This window comes from Saccostrea cucullata, unplaced genomic scaffold (genome assembly GCF_032062105.1).
Source record: "Saccostrea cucullata isolate Sc308-1 unplaced genomic scaffold, CSIRO_AGI_Scuc_v1 ctg719, whole genome shotgun sequence".
Taxonomy (NCBI): Eukaryota; Metazoa; Mollusca; class Bivalvia; order Ostreida; family Ostreidae; genus Saccostrea; species Saccostrea cuccullata.
The window spans coordinates 201652-222615 of NW_026927445.1; positions in this window are offsets into that span (position 1 = coordinate 201652).

Consider the following 20964-nt stretch of genomic DNA (forward strand, 5'->3'; position numbering starts at 1 on the left):
TTGGTTTTACTTGATTTCTTATTATGTTTCCCTAAACTGAGTTTATTGATTTTTCTCTTTTTTACTATTATACCGAAACGCAACGGTTATCCTATTCTAGGGGAAACATTAAATATAGGATATCATTTTGTATCTAAAAAGTTAAGACATCTTAACTTTGGAATTAAGGGAAATGATTTCCATACCATTACCGGAAGATGTAGTGAACTTTTCCGGAATTTTGAACTCCATCAATTCTATCGTTAGTTAGATTTCTCAAATCAGTTCCGGTAGCAGAAAATCGTGCATCATATAGAAAAAGACAATCTCTACCCAGAGTTATCGTTCCACTTATACATCTGTCAACGTCTAAAAAGTAGTACGGAAGCGGAGGGACGTGATTTTTTTTTCAAATGTTGATTAAAATTGTCCACAAGAAGATTAACACACATTTCTTTGTATGTGTTAATACTGCAAGTTGTTTGTCTGTGAAAAGTAAATCATGTTGATGTTTATCGGCAATGCATTAAAAAAATTTTTCACGTTCGTAATATCCTGCCGAGAAATATTCCCTTAGGTGAAAAAGCGATATCTGATTCTAATTCTCATAAATAAACTTTTATTTAACATGTTAAAGACGAATATAGAAGTTTTACATTCATAATTTATGATGCAATATGTGAAAGTAAGTTTTGTCAAAAATCTTGGCATTTCGTTGACAGATTGTAATACCAATTCACCGGAAGTTTACACCATTTCCTGGTTGAACAAGATGAAGCAGAGTACTAAATGGGTAGGGTGTACCTGATTGGCTGAATTCAGGTACGTTAATGTTTTCATTTCAAAGTAAAAATATTGTTTGAAGTAAAAGATGGATATAGGAATATTAGAGAAAATATAAAAATACCAGGGGAGATTGTAGGAGGGGGATTGATATTTTTGGCAGGGTGTCATTTACTGCCGATGGAGGTCAATTCTAAATAACTGCAAATTTGACCTATAAACGCCACGGCAAGTATATTTTTTCCGTGTTTTTAGTAAGTGCTTAGAACGAACTTTCAAATATTATCAGAGATTTATAAGAAAGGGAATTAGTTAAATTACTGGGAGGGTGTAAGGTATGTGCAGAGTTCTATGGGAAATTAATTGGTACTCTCTCCCTATAGAGATTCAAATTTTTAAAATGTAAAGTGAACCAAAAGTTATGAAAAGTTATTTTTAACTATTAATTTGAATATTGAAGACATTCGAGAGAAAATTTAGAAAAAAATTGAATTATTTTTCTGGTGAATTAGGGTTAGAGGTGATTTGGGTCCTTTTTAGACATGGGGGGTTAGAGAGGATAGAAATTAGTAAATCACTGTACCGTTGACATGGCCAAAGGAGGAATGTAAGTTAAGAAAATGTATCAAATTGCTCTTATGATGATGTTTGTATGTATACATAAATTTATGTATGTATTTTGCATGTACATGTGACTGTGTGTTTATTTAGTTTGCTATATATGCGTACATTGTACATTATGGAAGTGTAGGATGGTGACCTGGTGTTAATTATTATCTAGTTTCTTCGACTTAGCACGTCTGGTATCTTTTCGAGTGATTTATTTGGCTCTTAAAAGTGCATTTAGTGGTGTTCATGTGAAAGGAGGGCATTTTCTGTCTTGACATCTCATGTCGGTAATATATGTGGTCATCTGGATTCCTTCCCTTGAACTGCGGGGTGATCAATTTGTAGTTTTGCTATTTCTATATTGTAGCTACACAAAGGTTTATGTTTTCCCTTTTTTGCTCTTTGTAGTTTCAGCAGGGTGACTCTTTGCAACTCATTTTCTACTGCTTTCCAGCTTTTGTACTTAGAGTTATTTCCCTTAGTCCTGTTAACCAGACATGTAGAATTTCAACATGACAACATTTTAATTATTGTGACCTTAGGCTTCTGATTTTTTTCATCAATTATTGGAATGGCATTGAAATACATGTATCACATTTGACTTTTCTAATATTTACATGTGATTACAAGTAATATTGTAAAACATGCATTCCAACCTTGACAGATCCATTTTTTTCATCAATGGAGAAGATATGTAATTTAGTAATTTTATAGAGAACTTGAAAAATATTGCTGTTTTCTTTATTACTTATGCTTAGTTTGACTAACTTTATTGATTCATTTTCATTTGAACACTATAGAGGACTTTCATCTTTCAGCTTCCTTGGACCCAGGGGATCTTGGTGTCTGATCAGCAGGGTTATTTTTTATTTATTTACTTTCCAGCCTCTTAATGTGTAGTACATTTTTGGGTTTGAAGTCAATTATTGCATTTCTTGATTGTTTACAAAGAAATTATAATCTGAATTCCCCTTTTCAAAGCATGAAATTCAATTATGTAGCTGATGGTTGCACTGTATAAGACTATCAGATACTGAACTTTGATTTGTTTTCAAAAAGATTGATTTTTCTATTGTCAGAATTAATTGTAAACATATATAATAGGGGGACATGCTATTTCTCTAAGTGTCTCTCACTCGGGGGGGGGGGGGGGGGCTGGGCTTTTTTGTAAGTACTTAAGCAACAGGACGGATTAGATAAGAATCAATTATTAGTATATCAGAGTCTTATATAATTTCCTTTGCATAAGCATAAAAAATTTTATTTCCGTCTTTTTAAAACCTTTCAATTTTGCTTAATTAGCTATGACTTATCAAATTTTGGAGCTTTTTTCTTATTCTGGGTAGAATCAACCCCTGTGAAAAACTTGAAACAAATGTGAGTTTATATCATTATATTAACTCCAAAAAACAAAATCATGTGAATTTATAATTATTTTATTTATTAGAGTCACAACTGTATCCACATCTCATCGCAGGAATGAAAGTTTTTCACTCACTGGAATAGTACTTGCAGCAGGGAGTAGTCATTCATTAAGATGGTCAAAGTTTCTAAGACACTAACGTGACAGGCCTCAAATTTCACACATATATATTGGTAAGTATAAGGTCTTTAAAAATTACAAAATTGACTAATTCTGGGATAGGTAAATATGTAAGTATAGAAAAAAGAGTACCAATTCACCGGAAGTTTACATCATTTCCTGGTTGAACAAGATGAAGCAGAGTACTAAATGGGTAGGATTTACCTGATTGGCTGAATTCAGGTACGTTAATATTTTCATTTTAAAGTAAAACTATTAATGTTTGAAATAAATGATGGAATGTAGGAATATTACAGAAAATATAAAAATACCAGGGGAGATTGTAGGAGGGGGGATTGATATTTTTGGCAGGGTGTCATTTACTGCCGATGGAGGTAAATTCTAAATAACTGCAAATTTGACCTATAAACGCCACGGCAAGTATATTTTTTTTCCGTGTTTTTAGTAAGTGCTTAGAACGAACTTTCAAATATTATCAGAGATTTGTAAGAAAGGGAATTAGTTAAATTACTGGGAGGGTGTAATTTGAATATTGTATTTTTTTATTTATTTACTTTCCAGCCTCTTAATGTGTAGAGTTCTTGATATGTTTACAAAAATGTATCAAAAATTAATGGTTTGGTACTCTCTCCCTATAGAGATTCAAATTTTTAAAATGTAAAGTGAACCAAAAGTTATGAAAAGTTATTTTTAACTAGTAATTTGAATATTGAAGAAATTTTGGAGAGAAAATTTGAAAAAATTTGAATCATTTATTTTTCTGGAATTGAATTAGGGTATAGAGGTGATTTGGGTTTTCCTTTTTAGACATGGGTACTTGTTAGAGATTTCCCTTAGTTAACCAGACATTAGTAAATCACTGTACCGTTGACATGGCCAAATTTCACACATATAAATGTAAGTTAAGAAAATGTATCAAATTGCTCTTATGATGATGTTTGTATGTATACATAAATTTATGTATGTATTTTGCATGTACATGTGACTGTGTGTTTATTTAGTTTGCTATATATGCGTACATTATGGAAGTGTAGGATGGTGACCTGGTGTTAATTATTATCTAGTTTCTTCGACTTAGCACGTCTGGTATCTTTTCGAGTGATTTATTTGGCTCTTAAAAGTGCATTTAGAGTTCTATGGGAAATTAATTGGTACTCTCTCCCTATTGTGGTGTCAAATGAACGAACATGTGAAAGGAGGGCATTTTCTATTTATTTACTTTCCAGCCTCTTAAATATTGACATCTCATGTCGAAAAATTTAATATATGTGGTCATAAAAGTGGATTCCTTCCCTTGAACTGCGGGATGATCAATTTGTAGTTTTGTTATTTCTATATTGTAGCTACACAAAGGTTTATGTTTTCCCTTTTTTGCTCTTTGTAGTTTCAGCAGGGTGACTCTGTGTGCAACTCATTTTCTACTGCTTTAGGATGGTGACTTTTTAATTACTTAGAGTTATTTCCCTTAGTCCTGTTAACCAGATTTATTTGGCATGTAAATTTTAGTGGTGTTCATGTGAAAACATGACAACATTTTAATTATTGTGACCTTAGGCTTCGGGGTGATTTTTTTCATCAATATTGGAATGGCATTGAACTACATGTATCACATTTGACTTTTCTAATATTTACATGTGATTACAAGTAATATTGTATTTTTTTCAAATTATTGGAATGGCATTGAAATACATGTATCACATTTGACTTTTCTAATATTTACATGTGATTACAAGTAATATTGTAAAACACCTTGACAGATCCATTTTTTTCATCAATGGAAAAGATATGTAATTTAGTAATTCTATAGGGAACTTGAAAAATATTGCTGTTTTCTTTATTACTTATGCTTAGTTTGACTAACTTTATTGATTCATTTTCATTTGAACACTATAGAGGACTTTCATCTTTCAGCTTCCTTGGACCCAGGGGATCTTGGTGTCTGATCAGCAGGGTTATTTTTTATTTATTTACTTTCCAGCCTCTTAATGTGTAGTACATTTTTGGGTTTGAAGTCAATTATTGCATTTCTTGATTGTTTACAAATTAATCTGAATTCCCCTTTTCAAAGCATGAAATTCAATTATGTAGCTGATGGTTGCACTGTATAAGACTATCAGATACTGAACTTTGATTTGTTTTCAAAAAGATTGATTTTTCTATTGTCAGAATTAATTGTAAACATATATAATAGGGGGACATGCTATTTCTCTAAGTGTCTTTCACTCAGGGGGGTGGGGGGGGGGGGGGGGGGGGGGGGGGGGGGGCTGGGCTTTTTTGTAAGTACTTAAGCAACAGGACGGATTAGATAAGAATCAATTATTAGTATATCAGAGTCTTATATAATTTCCTTTGCATAAGCATAAAAAATTCTATTTCCGTCTTTTTAAAACCTTTCAATTTTGCTTAATTAGCTATGACTTATCAAATTTTGGAGCTTTTTTCTTATTCTGGGTAGAATCAACCCCTGTGAAAAACTTGAAACAAATGTGAGTTTATATCATTATATTAACTCCAAAAAACAAAATCATGTGAATTTATAATTATTTTATTTATTAGAGTCACAACTGTATCCACATCTCATCGCAGGAATGAAAGTTTTTCACTCACTGGAATAGTACTTGCAGCAGGGAGTAGTCATTCATTAAGATGGTCAAAGTTTACACTAACGTGACAGGCCTCAAATTTCACACATATATATTGGTAAGTATAAGGTCTTTAAAAATTACAAAATTGACTAATTCTGGGATAGGTAAATATGTAAGTATAGAAAAAAGAGTACCAATTCACCGGAAGTTTACATCATTTCCTGGTTGAACAAGATGAAGCAGAGTATTAAATGGGTAGGATTTACCTGATTGGCTGAATTCAGGTATGTTAATATTTTCATTTTAAAGTAAAAGTATTAATGTTTGAAATAAATGATGGAATGTAGGAATATTACAGAAAATATAAAAATACCATAGGAGATTGTTGGAGTGGGGATTGATATTTTGGGCAGGGTGTCATTTACTGCCGATGGAGGTCAATTCTAAATAACTGCAAATTTGACCTATAAACGCCACGGCAAGTATATTTTTTCCGTGTTTTTAGTAAGTGCTTAGAACGAACTTTCAAATATTATCAGAGATTTATAAGAAAGGGAATTAGTTAAATTACTGGGAGGGTGTAAGGTATGTGCAGAGTTCTATGGGAAATTAATTGGTAAGTGTTTTTTGTTATTTATCAATTAAAATAAGATATGACGTTGACATTACAAAAATTGAGTAATGTTTGTAACTTTTGAATAATTATCACCTTTCACACATTTTCGTGTTTTTTGGAAAATCACGTAAAGTATGAATAATGACACATTATTATGCACGCGGGGGTAATAAAAAAGAAATATGCTTTTTGAAGGATAATGTTTGAGTACAATCAAGTTTCACACATTTTCGTAAGTGGTACAGATTCTGCTTAAATATGTACAATTACTGACATTTTGGAAGCTATGGATTTTTCTTGTTGATTTTTAACAGAATAATTTCTCATGAATGGGACATGAAAAAAAAAGAGATTTCAGTGGCAACGTAATGGCACACACATAGGTTCCTTGAAGAATAAATTGATATCTTTAAAGTTAAGATATAAAAAAATACCGGGTATATTTCCGAAAAATCAAGTTAGGGTTTGATTTTTTAAATTAATTTTATGCCCTCAAATAGTTTCGACTGTTATAAAAATTGAATTACCTCCCTTAGCTTCCTTCATAATCTTTTTCAGCCAAAAAAGTGATTTATATGTCCTTTCCCTTTTGCAAATAAATTCCACCTAATAATTTGGGATGCTTTGAGTACGAGGGTTTGTTCCCGTTTTTCACACATTTGAATTACAAGTAATTAAAAAATGTGTGAAAACGGGAATTGGACCAGGTGAGATAATTACTTAATTGCTATAGTCTATATATACCATACTTAGTAAGTATGTGAAAGGTGAGCTTATAGTGAGAAAATAAGAGAATAAACACAAAGTTAATGTATGTGATTATCTGATGATCTTAACATGTTCTTGGCTTGGGCATTATTTTCAAATTAATTTTTATTCACTTTTTTCTTTATTATATGTTATATCTTTAATTCTTTAAGAATATTATCAAGATTGAATGGTTTTCTTTTTTTTAAAAGAAATTGGACTTAATTAATTAATACTAAACAAATATTAATAATTTATTTAATATAATCAAATTAATAAAATGCTTATAAAATTGTATTAAACCTCTTAAGGATATATTAAGCTAAATCAGGTATTCACGGGTAAATCCAGGTAAATCCAAACCAGAAATAAGACTATAACTGCTATCAAAACACACTTCACACCTATTGTTCTTTACCTAATTACCAAATGTGTGCAAAACGGGAACACACCGAGTACGAGGTGTAAAAAGAATTTGCTGGATAATCAAGGTAATAAGAATTTAATTAAAAATCATTGCTTATATACAATTATCTGCAACAACAAGCATATTATTCAGATTTAACTGATAAGCTAGCCTCAGACATTGTGTATATATTCTTTCACTTGTTTATTTATCCATTTACATACACCTAGTTAAAAAACGCGAAGGTTATTTCTTTTCATATTTAGATCAACACTTATGAACATATAAAATGTAACAATTTATTACAATTCCTTGAAATGAATAATGCAAATCGTTTTTTAAAGCGTTTATTAAGTTTATGTATATACTGAGTATTTTAAGTTTCATTTTCAAATTCATCTTTGATTTTTCTTCATTGAGAAGTTTTCATCGAGCAAAAAAAATGACATAACAAAAAACACGAGGAGGCTCATTGGCCACATCGCTCACTTGAGCACAAAGGCTGAAAAAGGCACAAATCTCAGATCAGAATTGAAAGTTAAATGAGAGGGGTCTTCAATTTTAATTTTTTTTCAGAATGCCTCCACATCAATACAGCTTATACCGTTTATCCGTTTCTTTCGCGTTTTCGAAATTTTGCGAAAAAGGGGTAGAGTAGTACTGATTATATTTTGCGTAAGTTATTTTTTAGGATTGACGATTTGTTCAAATGATTATGTTTTATGTCACATTATAGCTGACATAATTTCTGCGTGTTTTATATTTTGCGAATTAAAAATGATTGCAAAAAATATGACAAATAGATCATCGCGAAAAAATCGGATATACGGTAACTTCGTTGTTCTTGAGAAAGAGAATTTTAAAGATTTTTTAAACATTTGGTTTGTATATATTCCTTCGTGATAATTTGAATCGGATTCCCGTTGTTTCTCTCCCTACCCCCAAAAGGTCATGATTTGAACAAATTTAAATCTGCAATACATGAATATGCTTATATGTCATTATATTTACATCCATTGAATATTTTCTCCTTTATTTCTTAAGAAACACCATTGCGTTCATCACTGCATAAACTACAGTAGGCAGGTCGCCTGTACAGATTTCTTAAATCAGTGGCTGTCCCATCAATGAAACGTATAAAGACGTTCGCATCATTAATACAATAATTAATCTTTTTAGTCTTACTTTAATTGATTATTTAAACAGATATAAATATAAACAATAAAATGCTTTCTTTGTTTGTTGTTACTGGAATGAACGGTCGCAGCTATTGCAGAAAAAATTTACATAACCCGCTTACGCGGGTTATGTATTTTTTCTGCAACAGCTGCTTCCGTTCATTCCAGTAACAACAAACAAAGAAAGCATTTTATTGTTTAAATAACATAGCTTGTCTGCTCCTGGGATTTTTCTCTTTATTTTCCTATGTAAATGTTTGATCCACCGTTGAGACCCTTCCCTATTTTTGGAGGTTATGATCTGAACAAATTTATTTCTACACTTCTTCCATTTAAATATCACTAATCATGACTTTGAAGTAATGGAGTAGAAGATTTTTAATAGATTTGTCCTATATATTCCTATGTAGTACTTTGATAGGCCATTGTGGTCCCACCCTACCTCAGGGGATCATGATTTGAAGAAACTTGAATCTACAATACCTCAGGATGATTCAGCATAAGTTTCATATTTCTTGACCCTTGAGAAGATGATGTTTAAAGAGTTCTCCTATAAGTTTTACGATGTAAAACTTTGATCAGCAATTGTGGCACCACCCTATCCCCGGGATGATGATTTGAACTTAAATTCACACTACCTGAGCATAATTCCCCATAAGTTTTATCTTTCCTGTCCATATAGTTCTTAAGAAGAATTTTAAATGTAATTGGATAATAAGCTCATTCTATCATTACTGAAAAATTTTCTTACGGTTCCGTAAATATTCCCGTTACTATGAATAACATTTTGTGTGGAAATACATAGTACAAGTTAAACACAAACTCCCTACAATACACTGGACTATAAAGCGACAAATTAATGTTTAATTTATTGTATGTTTAATTTCATCAACAACATTATCTTTACCAAGTTTAGAATTGGGACGAGGTCATTAATTAGTGACGCCCGAATTTCCTCGACATCTTACATTCCCAAGTCACGCTTTAATATTGTTCATGATTGTTTTATTTATGCTTACAAAGTCCATCAGCGATAAGTATTATCAATGTTTCCCACAGTAATTAACCGCGCCTTAGGGTGCTTGTTTCCTTTCGTAGGTTCGATCAGCATGGCATCATAAAAACAACAAACATGGCGGGTATTTTCACTTTGTCGTGACGTCACGACAATCGAGCCAGATGCTAATATAAGCCAGCACAAATCGACCGACATTCAGAGTAGAGTAGAATAGAGCTAGATAATTCCTCTGTAATCATCGCATCGCCAGGATGTCTGGGGGTGATAGTCGCTGGGTAATTACTATTACATAATGAATTAATTTTTGGAAGCCGGTGAATTTTTTATCATATTTCAATATTAATTTTTAATATTCAAATTGAATTGGTCTGTGGGAGAAAATTTGTGGGTGGTAAAAAATAACTCTCTCATAACTATATCTGACTACATGTATAATATAATTGTTTTGCCAATGACTCCCAATATTTTGGAAAGATACATACCTTTATGCTTTTTTAAATTTATATAAAATTCCCTAAACATAATTCTCCCATTTCAGAATATTTTATTCCAATTCTGGGAGAGAAATAATATTTCTATGGGAGTTAGAAATAAGAATAATCATTCAAAGAGATCGTGCAAATTAAATACAACAAGCAATAATAAATTTTTATGCACTTCAATACTGACTCATAGTTCTTTTTGTCCAATATACAGAATTGGGAGACCTACAAGTTGTCTCAAGGAAGAAAACCCCGGAACGGCAACATTGGTGTCAGAATTGCGATAATGATTGCAATGTAGCATTTGACAAGCTAAGGCTAGCATCAACTAATTCTCCCATTCCTTCCTATCCTAATGAAGAAGGCTTTTCATTTTAGATATACTGATGCCTCTAACATAGGTTTGGGAACCGTTCTTTCCCAAGAGCAGGGGTGAGCAGAAAAAGTCATTAGTTATTACAGCAAGACATTCAGCGCTGCTGAACGTCGTTATTGTGTCACTAGAAGGGAATTACTACATGTAGCTAGTGTAAACTCAATAAAGCACTTTCACCACTATTTATATGGGAAGACATTCAAAGTAAGAAAGGATCATGGGTTCTTAACTTGGTTGTTAAATTTCGAAAAAACAGAGGGCAAAATAGCACGTTGGTTCGAATTTTTGTCTTCATGCAATTTCAAAATTGAATACAGGATAGGTCGCACTCATAATAATGCGGACGCTTTGTCCCGCAGACCTTGTCTCATGGGAGATTTAGACTATAAGCATTGTAGTAAAGCAGAAGACAAATTTTCATTCGATCAACACTTGCAAAATGAACCTCCCAATGGAAACCAAAGCCAAGTAAATAGGGAAATGATTTCTGTAATCAAACAAAATGATCTAACTGCTAGTCCTAACATAAATAGTTTTGTACCTGGAAACTCTGCTATTACTAAAAGGTCTCGGGGAAACTCTCCACCCACTGGGATAAGCCCTTCAAGACAAGAAGAAAATAGAATACTTCTAGAAAATGACAAACCAGTGAATAGTATTAAGGCTTTAAAAATAAAGACTCAGATCTAACGGAAGTAATAAGATTGGTCAAAGCTAAACAAAAACCCCTCTGGGAAGACATACAGTATCGACCGGACACAACCTAACACCAGAGCGAACCCGGAGCGGACCCCAGGTTCGCTCGGGGTCCGCTTCGGGTTCGCTTTCAGAATTTTGGGACCGCTCTGGGTGCACCTTGGGTGCGCTCCCGGTTCGCTCCGCGTTGGCTCGGGGGTCAGCTCTGGGTCCGCTAGAGCGAACCCGGCGTTCGCTTTCTGGGACCGATTTACGCACTGATGCGTGAAGCGGACCCCGCTTTAATCTCGCCGCCATAAGCCCCGACCCTTGTATATTCCAATAAAGTAATAAGATTGGGGATCGATCATTGTTGTTTATGCAGCGATCGATATACATGTATTTACACTGTACATGAAAACAGTGACTTTAGGGAGAACATTAATAAATTTTCCAAAATTCAACTGTACATTCGACGTGAGTTCACATGTATAATTTATTTCCTTGATTTTTCCTATCTCGGAATTTCGACAAATGAAACTGACGACATCATCTGAGCCAGTGTATGAAAAAAGGGGTCTTATGACATAAAAATCACAAATTCAGATTTTTGCTGATTCCGGTAGAAGAAAACGCAAGGAATCAGAATATATAATGTAATATTATTGATAATAATATGATTTATGCATATATATGTAATTTTCCATTTCTGTGGTTAGAATGTAGTGATTGTAGTATATTTTATGTATATATCAGGTTTCAGAGATAGGACGTTATGTAATCCATAGTCTCAGGTTTTGGGGCTTTGCGTTGATTAGTCGTTAGCTAACTTCAGAGATATCACGCGATTGTTATCGCTGGTGGATGCTGCAAGTGTTTGTACACACCTTTTTCTGTAAGAAAAACATAACGATTTCGGATTATTCATCTTGATCAATGCTTAAGAATCAGTAGATTAGCAGTGCATAGGACTTTATGCACAGTTGATATCATATGTAAGTGATGATATTTCGGATTCGCTTTGTGACTGTTTTTCGACTCCATCGGAGCCTGGGTACATGGGGGGTGTTTTAAAATAGCGGACACGACGAGGGTTGCGCTAATCGGCCATTCGTACATTAGAAGGATGGACAAGTATATGAAAGACAATATGTGATACAAAAATCTTTGTTTTGACCGAAATGGATTCTCATTGTTGATCCGTGGCCAATGTGGGTTAATTGTTAAGGGTTTGGCGACATTGTGAACACTTTGTACTTTCTCCACAGCCCCTGACATTTGCCTTTTTCAAAACGGAGGTAATGAACTTTTCTTCGACCCCCCACAAAGATTGTAAGAGTTCTGGGACTAACCTACAGTGCCTGATGGAGTTCACCTATCTACAAAATCATGCAGTACCGATCCAGTACCTATGGCCAAAACCTCAATAGTATCAAAGATGCGGTGGTCAACTCTTGCAGGAGGCGAAGGCCAGTATAAATTAATTTGAAGTTTGATATAATGATATACATGATATATGAGCATAAATCATGGAAATTAATGGATGCATATGTATAGGACAAGAGTCAAATGTCTAGTAAGATATTTAGAAAGATTTCTGTTCTACACATTCAAGTAAAAAAAAATATTATATACTTCTTTTAGATATATATTACTACATGAAAACCTGCAGAACATGATGTCAAAATTTTCCATGCTAATGTCTCAAAGTTATTGTTCGCAGGATAAACTTACAGTATACATATGTCAAAGTTTTCCATGTTAATTGCTGTATTAAAGTTATTGGTTCGCAATGTGAACTAGCAGTATACATGATGTCAAAGTTTTCCATGTTACTGTCTCAAAGTTATTGGTTTGCAATGTGAACTAGCAGTATACGTGATGTCAAAGTTTTCCATTTTACTGTCTCAAAGTTATTGGTTCGCTATGTGAACTAGCAGTATACATGATGTCAAAGTTTTCCATTTTACTGTCTCAAAGTTATTGGTTCGCTATGTGAACTAGCAGTATACATGTTGTCAAAGTTTTCCATGTTGCTGTATCAAAGTTGGTTCTCAGTGAGTACTGGGTAAGTCATGTGGCTGTCTCAAGGTATAACTAAACTGTTATCTATTCAATACAAGATCAAAAGCAAGTCTTTATAAAAAAAAGCCATGCCTTGATTTATCAGTAAAATGTAACAGTTATGAAGCCACTGTTGTTGAAATCTTCATCATTTTATTATCAAAGGATGCAATTATGAAAGGTCATTACCTAAAATGTTGGTGATACCTTTCAACATAACAGCAGAAAAAACATGAAGTAGTTTGCTTAAAATATATAGTCATGAATTATATTCTAGATGGAATTCTTTCAGCTTTAATTATGCCAAAGAGACGGCCAGATGAAACCTGGAGAAGAGGAAAGAGTCTAAAAAATCAGAGTGAAGTGTCAAACCTGGTGGAAGGAACCTTCTTAAGATGCTACAAGCAATATATCAGAATTACTCAATCAGTTATTAAGTTCAGGTGAGCCAGCAACCTCAAAAAATGGCACATAGCATATCAACATTGATGGGATTTCGCTTGGTGCGGCAGTAGCACAACGCATGAAACAAAAAATCTGGGAAGATCAGTATTTAGATTTGCGTGTGCTGCTGCAGCAGTGAGAGGATCCAGTATCTTTTTAACACTGCTGCCGGATCAGTTACAATACAGTTAAATGCAACAAAGGCGAGGGCGTCTCTGTCCATTAATCAGTGGACAGATGCGTCTTTGATTTTGATATTCACAACAATCTATTTGGAAAAATCCCCAAGTGAAGCCCAAAATTTGTTAAAATATTGTTTTTTCATGAGCAAAATGCATAAAATGCATTCAACAACCAAAGCGTCAACAACCACTGGGGGGTCTTTGACTTCCAACACCAGTCAACCCAAACAAATTAAGTGAATTTCTAGTTCATTATGATAGATTCTTTTCAAATTATTTAGTGCAGGGTTTTAAATAGGATTTTCGCCTGGGTTGTGTTGCAGACCCCATCATATCCGATATGTTAAGTAATCATAAATCAGCAAGGGAGCACCCAAATATTATCAATGATCACACAGAAACAGGTCTGCAAAAGGTAAATTGCTGGACCATTACTTGCACCCCCATTAGATCACTTTATTATATCACCCCTACTGTGGCCCTAAGTTTATTGTCAAAAGGTAATTCAGGTAATTTCGGAATAATTCATGACCTGTCTTGTCCAAAAGACCAGTCCATGATGCCAATATTCCAAAAGAGCTCTCTGCTGTACACTGTGATTGGATTAATGTTGGAGGTTTGGTTAAAAAATTTGGTCAAGATATTTTAATGCCAAAGTCTGACATCAAATAGTTCCAATTCACCCTCTAGATCACCATCTATTAGGTTTTCATTGAAAAAATTCATTTTAATATTATGATATATGTGAACCAATGGGAGCAAGTAGCAGTTGTCAAATTTTGAAACATTAAATTGTGCACTATAGTGGACAATGGAAACATTTTTAAAGCAGCAGGGGTCTCTCATATCCTGGACAATTTTTCCTTTTTGGGCCCACCAAATTCATCAAAGTGTAGGTATGTTCTAGCCAGTTTATATTCTTATGTAGGCAAATTAGGTTCCTTTTAAGATGCAATAAATGCAGACACCTACAACTAAAATAATTATCTATTGGATAGAAGTAGATACTGGGATAATGGAATACAGACATCCATATGAAATTTTTTTTTAAAAAGTGCAAAAAGGTCTCATTGAAAGAATTACAGTCAGCACATAAGTCTTCTTAACTTCGCATGTGAGGGTCGTAGTACCTGGTAGGGCCTTCTTAAGGCGTTTAATCAATCTCACATGTGGTTTTGATGATTCTAAACGATATGCTAAGATAGCGGGGAAGCGAGAGCTGACTTAGCTACCTGGTCATATTTCCTGGTCATATACCATAAATCATTTTCATGAAAAATCTGTCCTCCTAAATAAAGAATGGATGTCCTCAGAACATCTAAATCTGCCTACTAATGCCTCAGGGTCACACAGTTTTGCTGTAGTTTTGGGTTCAAAATGGTTTGCGGATAGATGGCCTGATGCCCTTATACAATGTCAAATATGCATCAAAGAACTTTTTCCAATTGTTATTGCATTTAGAATTATGTGGGCACAAGCTTCAAAACAAAAAATACTTTTCTTATTTGACAATAAAGCAGTAATAGAGGTCATAAATAAACATCTGGAGAACATAACCTCATGAAATTATTATGTCGGCTTGTACTAGTGGCAATGCAGTGCAATATTCACTTTAGAGCTTATCATGTTTCAATAAAATCTAATGTACTCGCTGACAGACTTTCTCAATTATTATTCACCAAGCACATTGGCATCACGTGTTTCGGCCATTTAATTTTTCTTAAAATTTTGAATTTGCCAGACCCATCTCAGAATTTTTTTTTGTTCAGAAATTGTTAAGGTGTCAAAAATTATGCCAAGGAACAGCCTCAAGACTCCAAATAATGAGGGAAATTCCTACAAAAGTTATAGAAGCTATACGTCTTAGAAGCTCTATTTGGAATAACCGAATTCTTTTAAGAGCATTGTTTCTTACAGTATTTAAAAAAAAATTTAGATTGGGAGAATTATTTGTTAGGACACTGCAATCTATGAATCAAGTGTTTTTAAGGTCAAACATACATTTTGAAACTGAGAAAGGAAAATTGAAAATTGTAAGTTTAATTTTATGTCACACACAAAAACTATCAATCTGGTCAGTCAGTTACCATCTACCTAGAGGCCCAATCTGAAAAGAACTCTTTCCTGTGTTTGCCCTTTTTGAGTATATGTGCCAATTTAAACATTCAAAGGGGACCCCTTTTTCAGTTTATTGATGGCACTCCAGTTTCACAGTCATTTGATTCAAAACATTTAGAAGCAAGTATTACATTCATGGGTTTGAATAAAAAAATTATAAAGGTTATGCTTTTTGTATTGGGGCAGCAACTCATGCAGCTAGGTTGGGTTCTTCTAAAAATGCATTTCAACGTATGGGTAGATGGAAATCTGATGCAGTCAAGAGATATAGAAGGACAGGATCCTTTACTCTTTCTCTCAAGTAGTTTGGTTTTCTTTTTCCACGATTGATTGAATTGATAAGGTATGGTCTACCACCCTCTCCTAATGATAACAGTACAACACAAAACATCTGCTTATAAAGGTCGTCCTGCAATCAATTTTGTATTAGTCAAATTAATCTTGTCATCTTCATGTAGGCTTCATGTAGGCTGTCCCTTAATTAACTATAAATGGGTCAGATTATGCCTGTCAGGTTCATGTAGGTTGACCCGTTGTCCTAAGATAAGCTGTAAATGGGTCAGATTATGTCGGTCATGTTCATGTAAGTTGTCCCATGATAAGCTGTAAATGGGTCAAATTATGTCTGACATGTTCATGTAGGTTGTCCCCAGATAAGCTGTAAATGGGTCAGATTATGTCTGACATGTTCATGTAAGTTGTCCCCAGATAAGCTGTAAACATATGTTCATGTAGGTTGTCCTTAGGTCAGATTTAGATGGTTCAGATGAGGTCTGTCATCCCCTTCCCCCTACAATTTATAACCACTGAGTTACTTTCAGTCATATGCAATGGATGATTAGAGAGTAAATAACAAATTGGAGCATGAAATAAAGGACTCAGGCATTTGGAATGTTTACTGCAAAGCATTTGTATAGTCTATTTTACTGTTTGCAATGTAATTAATCAATTGTAGTTAACCGTTGCTGATATGTTGTTTTATTACATAAATACAAATATTTTAAACCTTTGTACTAGAAATATTGTTTATCATTTATCGTGATTTATATAAATGCAATTAAAATGTGGTAAGTTATACTACAGGGGTTGCTGGTCATCATTTATTATTCAGGTATACAGAGCTATAATCTTTTCTTAAACATATATGTTAAGGTTATTAAGTTTTTTCTCCTATGTTGTCCATGTACACGAGTTGTTTCCCTTGGTTGGCGGAAATCCAATGTAGTTGGATTTTTGGTGGCCTATTGTTTGTTGCCACCTTATTTTTCAGCTTAAATGTTTGATATATTTGTGTTTTTTGTATTGTCATGATGTTATTTTAAGTTTTGGGAGATCCATAACAAGGTGTAGATACAATTTGTAGAAAGTCATAGGATCTCCCAAATTTCATGTGTTTCATCTGTGTCATTAATAAATGACATACATGTATTTACAACAATACTCATTCTTGCTTTTCATTCAATCTGAAAAATAACAGAGCTGCGGGAAACTTGGTTTTAAATTTGCACTTTTATCATATGGAAGGCATAAATATTATTTGTATATCTTATTAATAAGTGCTTCATTTTATGATTACAAAAGGGAGTACAAAATGGCGAAAACGTTGGAATCCTGTATTTTGACATCAAAAACGTCACGCATCAACCCCGCTGAGATCCTGTTGTATTAAACATAAATTGTTTTTCTTTTGCATTAATTTTATTTTCAAAAAATAAAGTTTAACAATCAATAAATATTGTGTTATTAATAACAAATAATATAAATAGCCTAGGTAAGCTATTCTTCAGTCTGGGCTGGAGGGCATAAATTATCTTGACATCTTGGACGTACATATGGTCTGACCCTCTTATAAAGATATTGAATTCTTTCTCTAGACATTCCGAGGGGTGCAAGTTCCGTAGGAAAATTTCCTAGAATCTGCTCAAGTCCATCTGGTTTTGATATTTTGATTTTTTTCTCAATCGAATCAGTATTTTCTTTTACAAATACAAATCCTTGAAAGTCCGCATGAAATCGGAAAGAGTGGTATTTTAAAATACCAGGTAACGAGGTGAAGAAACGGCCCAAAAACTCTTTCCAGTCATAGTATTTCCATGTAGACTCTCTTCCGTTGTCGTAGAGAATACCTTTGTTTGTTATTGAAGAATGATCAAAAACTCTTCGTTTTCCCCGAACAAATAATTGTCCCATTTGACGTGCATGATGAGGCAAAGCAACACTCTGGCTAAAATCGAATGTATAGTGCACTTTGGTTAAGTCTGAGGATAGCGATTGGTTGTGATGTTCCTGGCGATTGATACCTTGCAATTCTTTCAGCGATTCCTTAACCAGGTTTTTGTAGAGATTTCTTTCTTTCTGTGCCAAATCGATGTGACTTTGAAATTTTGTTCAGGCCTCTAACTTCTCTTCTTCTGATCTTGCATCAAGTACCCTCTTTCTCGGCAGTTCACGTTGATGACATACATCAAAACGAGGACTGCATATATTAATACAGAGAACAACAGGAGTTCCATATATTTGTAAAAGTGTGGTATTCTACTTTCCTTACATCATCTGAATCACCTGCCCACTTGTACTGGCCATGAATGCCTTTCTTTGTAAGAATTACAAGGACGAAAAATGGGAGGCTCATCATCCCGACCTCTGGGGGCGGCGGGCAGAGGGAGGCCTTGGTCCTCGGCGTAACCCAAAATGAAATTTACCACTCTCTGTACATCATCAAAATTGACAGCATGCTTTGGCTTTCTACCCTGATTTCCATGTCGTCTAGGGACGGCCCAATTTGCTGAATAATGTTTCAAGATATTAGAGAGAGACTTTTTCCCCACATCAAACAAAAACTAGAAAGTCGATCTACAAATTTCCACATTTCTAAAACTGTAGTGGTACGAATTTCGAGATCTTGATCCTTTTCGAGTGACAGAAGACCCGGTAATGCTAATAGAACCCATGATGTATAAACCTTTAACATCTTTTTCCATTTCTCTAACAATTACGGCATTCTCAAACTTTGAAAAGCAACGCTGACCACATTTACAATTTCGTTCAATGCCATTCAGTTCTGAAGGCATGTCATTTTCATTTTCACTCTCTCTTTCACAGTCAGACGATTCATTTTCTGATTGAGAGAGAACAAAATTGCGTATTCTGTCTAATCTATTGGGATCAAAGGGTGTTTCATCCTGATTGCTTGTTGAACGATTTTCCTCAAAATCTGAGTGTGAATTGGCAGCTGATTCCAACCCAAAGTGTGTATTGAAAAGATCATCTAGTTCCTAAAAATAACAAGACTATTAATCTTTGAATTCGACGAAGTATAATAATAAATTATTTTATTGATTTATTTAAGTAACGAATATATCCTTTTAATGCACTTCATGTTCCTTTATAATTATTTAAAGTTTTAGCCCTTTATAGTAAGATATAAATGACATAGAATTAGATTTGAAAGATCCACTTTAGTTGTTTTTTTTATAGTACACTTTGCAAAAATCTATGGTTTTTTTTATTAAAGGATGACTACACTTAAGGCTGTGTTTTGGGTCTTTTTCAATCGTTTCTGTTGCTTTTAAATTTTATATTAATTTCACTTTTGTATATTTACTATAGAGGTCTATCAATTTGGAGCCGAATTTAAATGATTGAAATAATTTTAGACTGTAGTACAATAAACTAATTCCATGTTTTTGACCTTAGTGTTTTCCAAATACAGAGAATTTACATTTACCTGCCCTTGATTAAACATTGTGTATGTATGAGAGGAGGAGCTAACATCGTAGGAATGGATCTAAAATTAGACTTGATGAATAACAAAAACATGTATTAAAAATACGAGACCACTATTTTCCATCCTCCTATTTATTCTGTATCGTACATGTTCATTATTTACAAAGGTTTAAAACGTATGAGGCCTTCCATGTAAGTAAAGAATATTTTGAATGGATTGTTGACTATTTAACGTCATCGAACACAGTGTCCTAGATAGGCTGGTATTCAAAAACATGCTACGTATAAGTCACGTGACGGAATTTAGTATTCACAAAATTACTGGAGGAAAGATGTCTCGTGATGAATTATAATATTCAACATATCACAGCCCTTGGTAAGAACAGAGAGAGCGAGTGTAAGAAGAAGCAGTTTTTTTCTCTTTAAAACCATGAGCGCATGTTTGTCTATAAATCTCCTTTTAACACAACATTACTCATGCAAATATACAACTACTGTGAAAAGGAGAACAATAGACAAACATGCGCTGACTATGTATAGAATCAGTAAAAAATGTGGGCGTCCTCATTATCTAATGGAGATTGAAGAAATTGTGATGACCCTTGCCTTAGAAAACAGATTCGTACATCGTAAATACATAATTTCATTCATTGTAATTAAGTAAAGTTGTAGATTAGATGTTGATCATTCCTGCAATTAGAAGAAAAATGTCTGTTCTGAAAGTTTATTTTGACGCATATTTCGCATATCCTTAAGTGCAGTTATCCTTTATTTCAATTTCTATTCTTTTGTTCCTGAACTGTGTTCAAATATTTAAGCTGGAGAAAGGAATATGGTGTACTTTTTTATTCGTATATACTCTATTTTTTTTTTTTTTTTTTTATTTTTTTTATTTTTTTTGTATTTGATTTTTTCGTAGACTTTATTTAGTCTGTCAGTCAATATTCTGAGCGTTATGTTAACTCTGTTGCTAAGCCCAACGTAAACGGAGGAAAATTTAAACATCTATTGAACATTTTTATTCATTAATGTAGATGAAACTATTTTAAGAAAGCACAAGGATTTATTTAAATTAATTTGTTAACGTGAAATTGAAAATACTGTGTAAAATGTAATTGTGTGTAAAAAAAAAAAAACTTAATCTATATAACATCGAATCAGAAAGTTGTAGTTCAGTAAGAATTCCAAAAACTCGTCCGACTATAGTCACAATATGTGAACATTTATTGTGCTGGTGATTTGTTTTTCTTCTTTTCTCGAATAAGGTGGAAATGGACGTCAAGTTATTTATAAGTAAATTCCTTGTAGTGATTTAAACATCACTTGAAAAACTACATTGCATAGTAATAAACTGAAAAAAAAAAACAATACACGCGCACTTCAGAAATAATTCGATTTAATTGCTGAAAATTAAATCGCGTTATTAGAGAGGC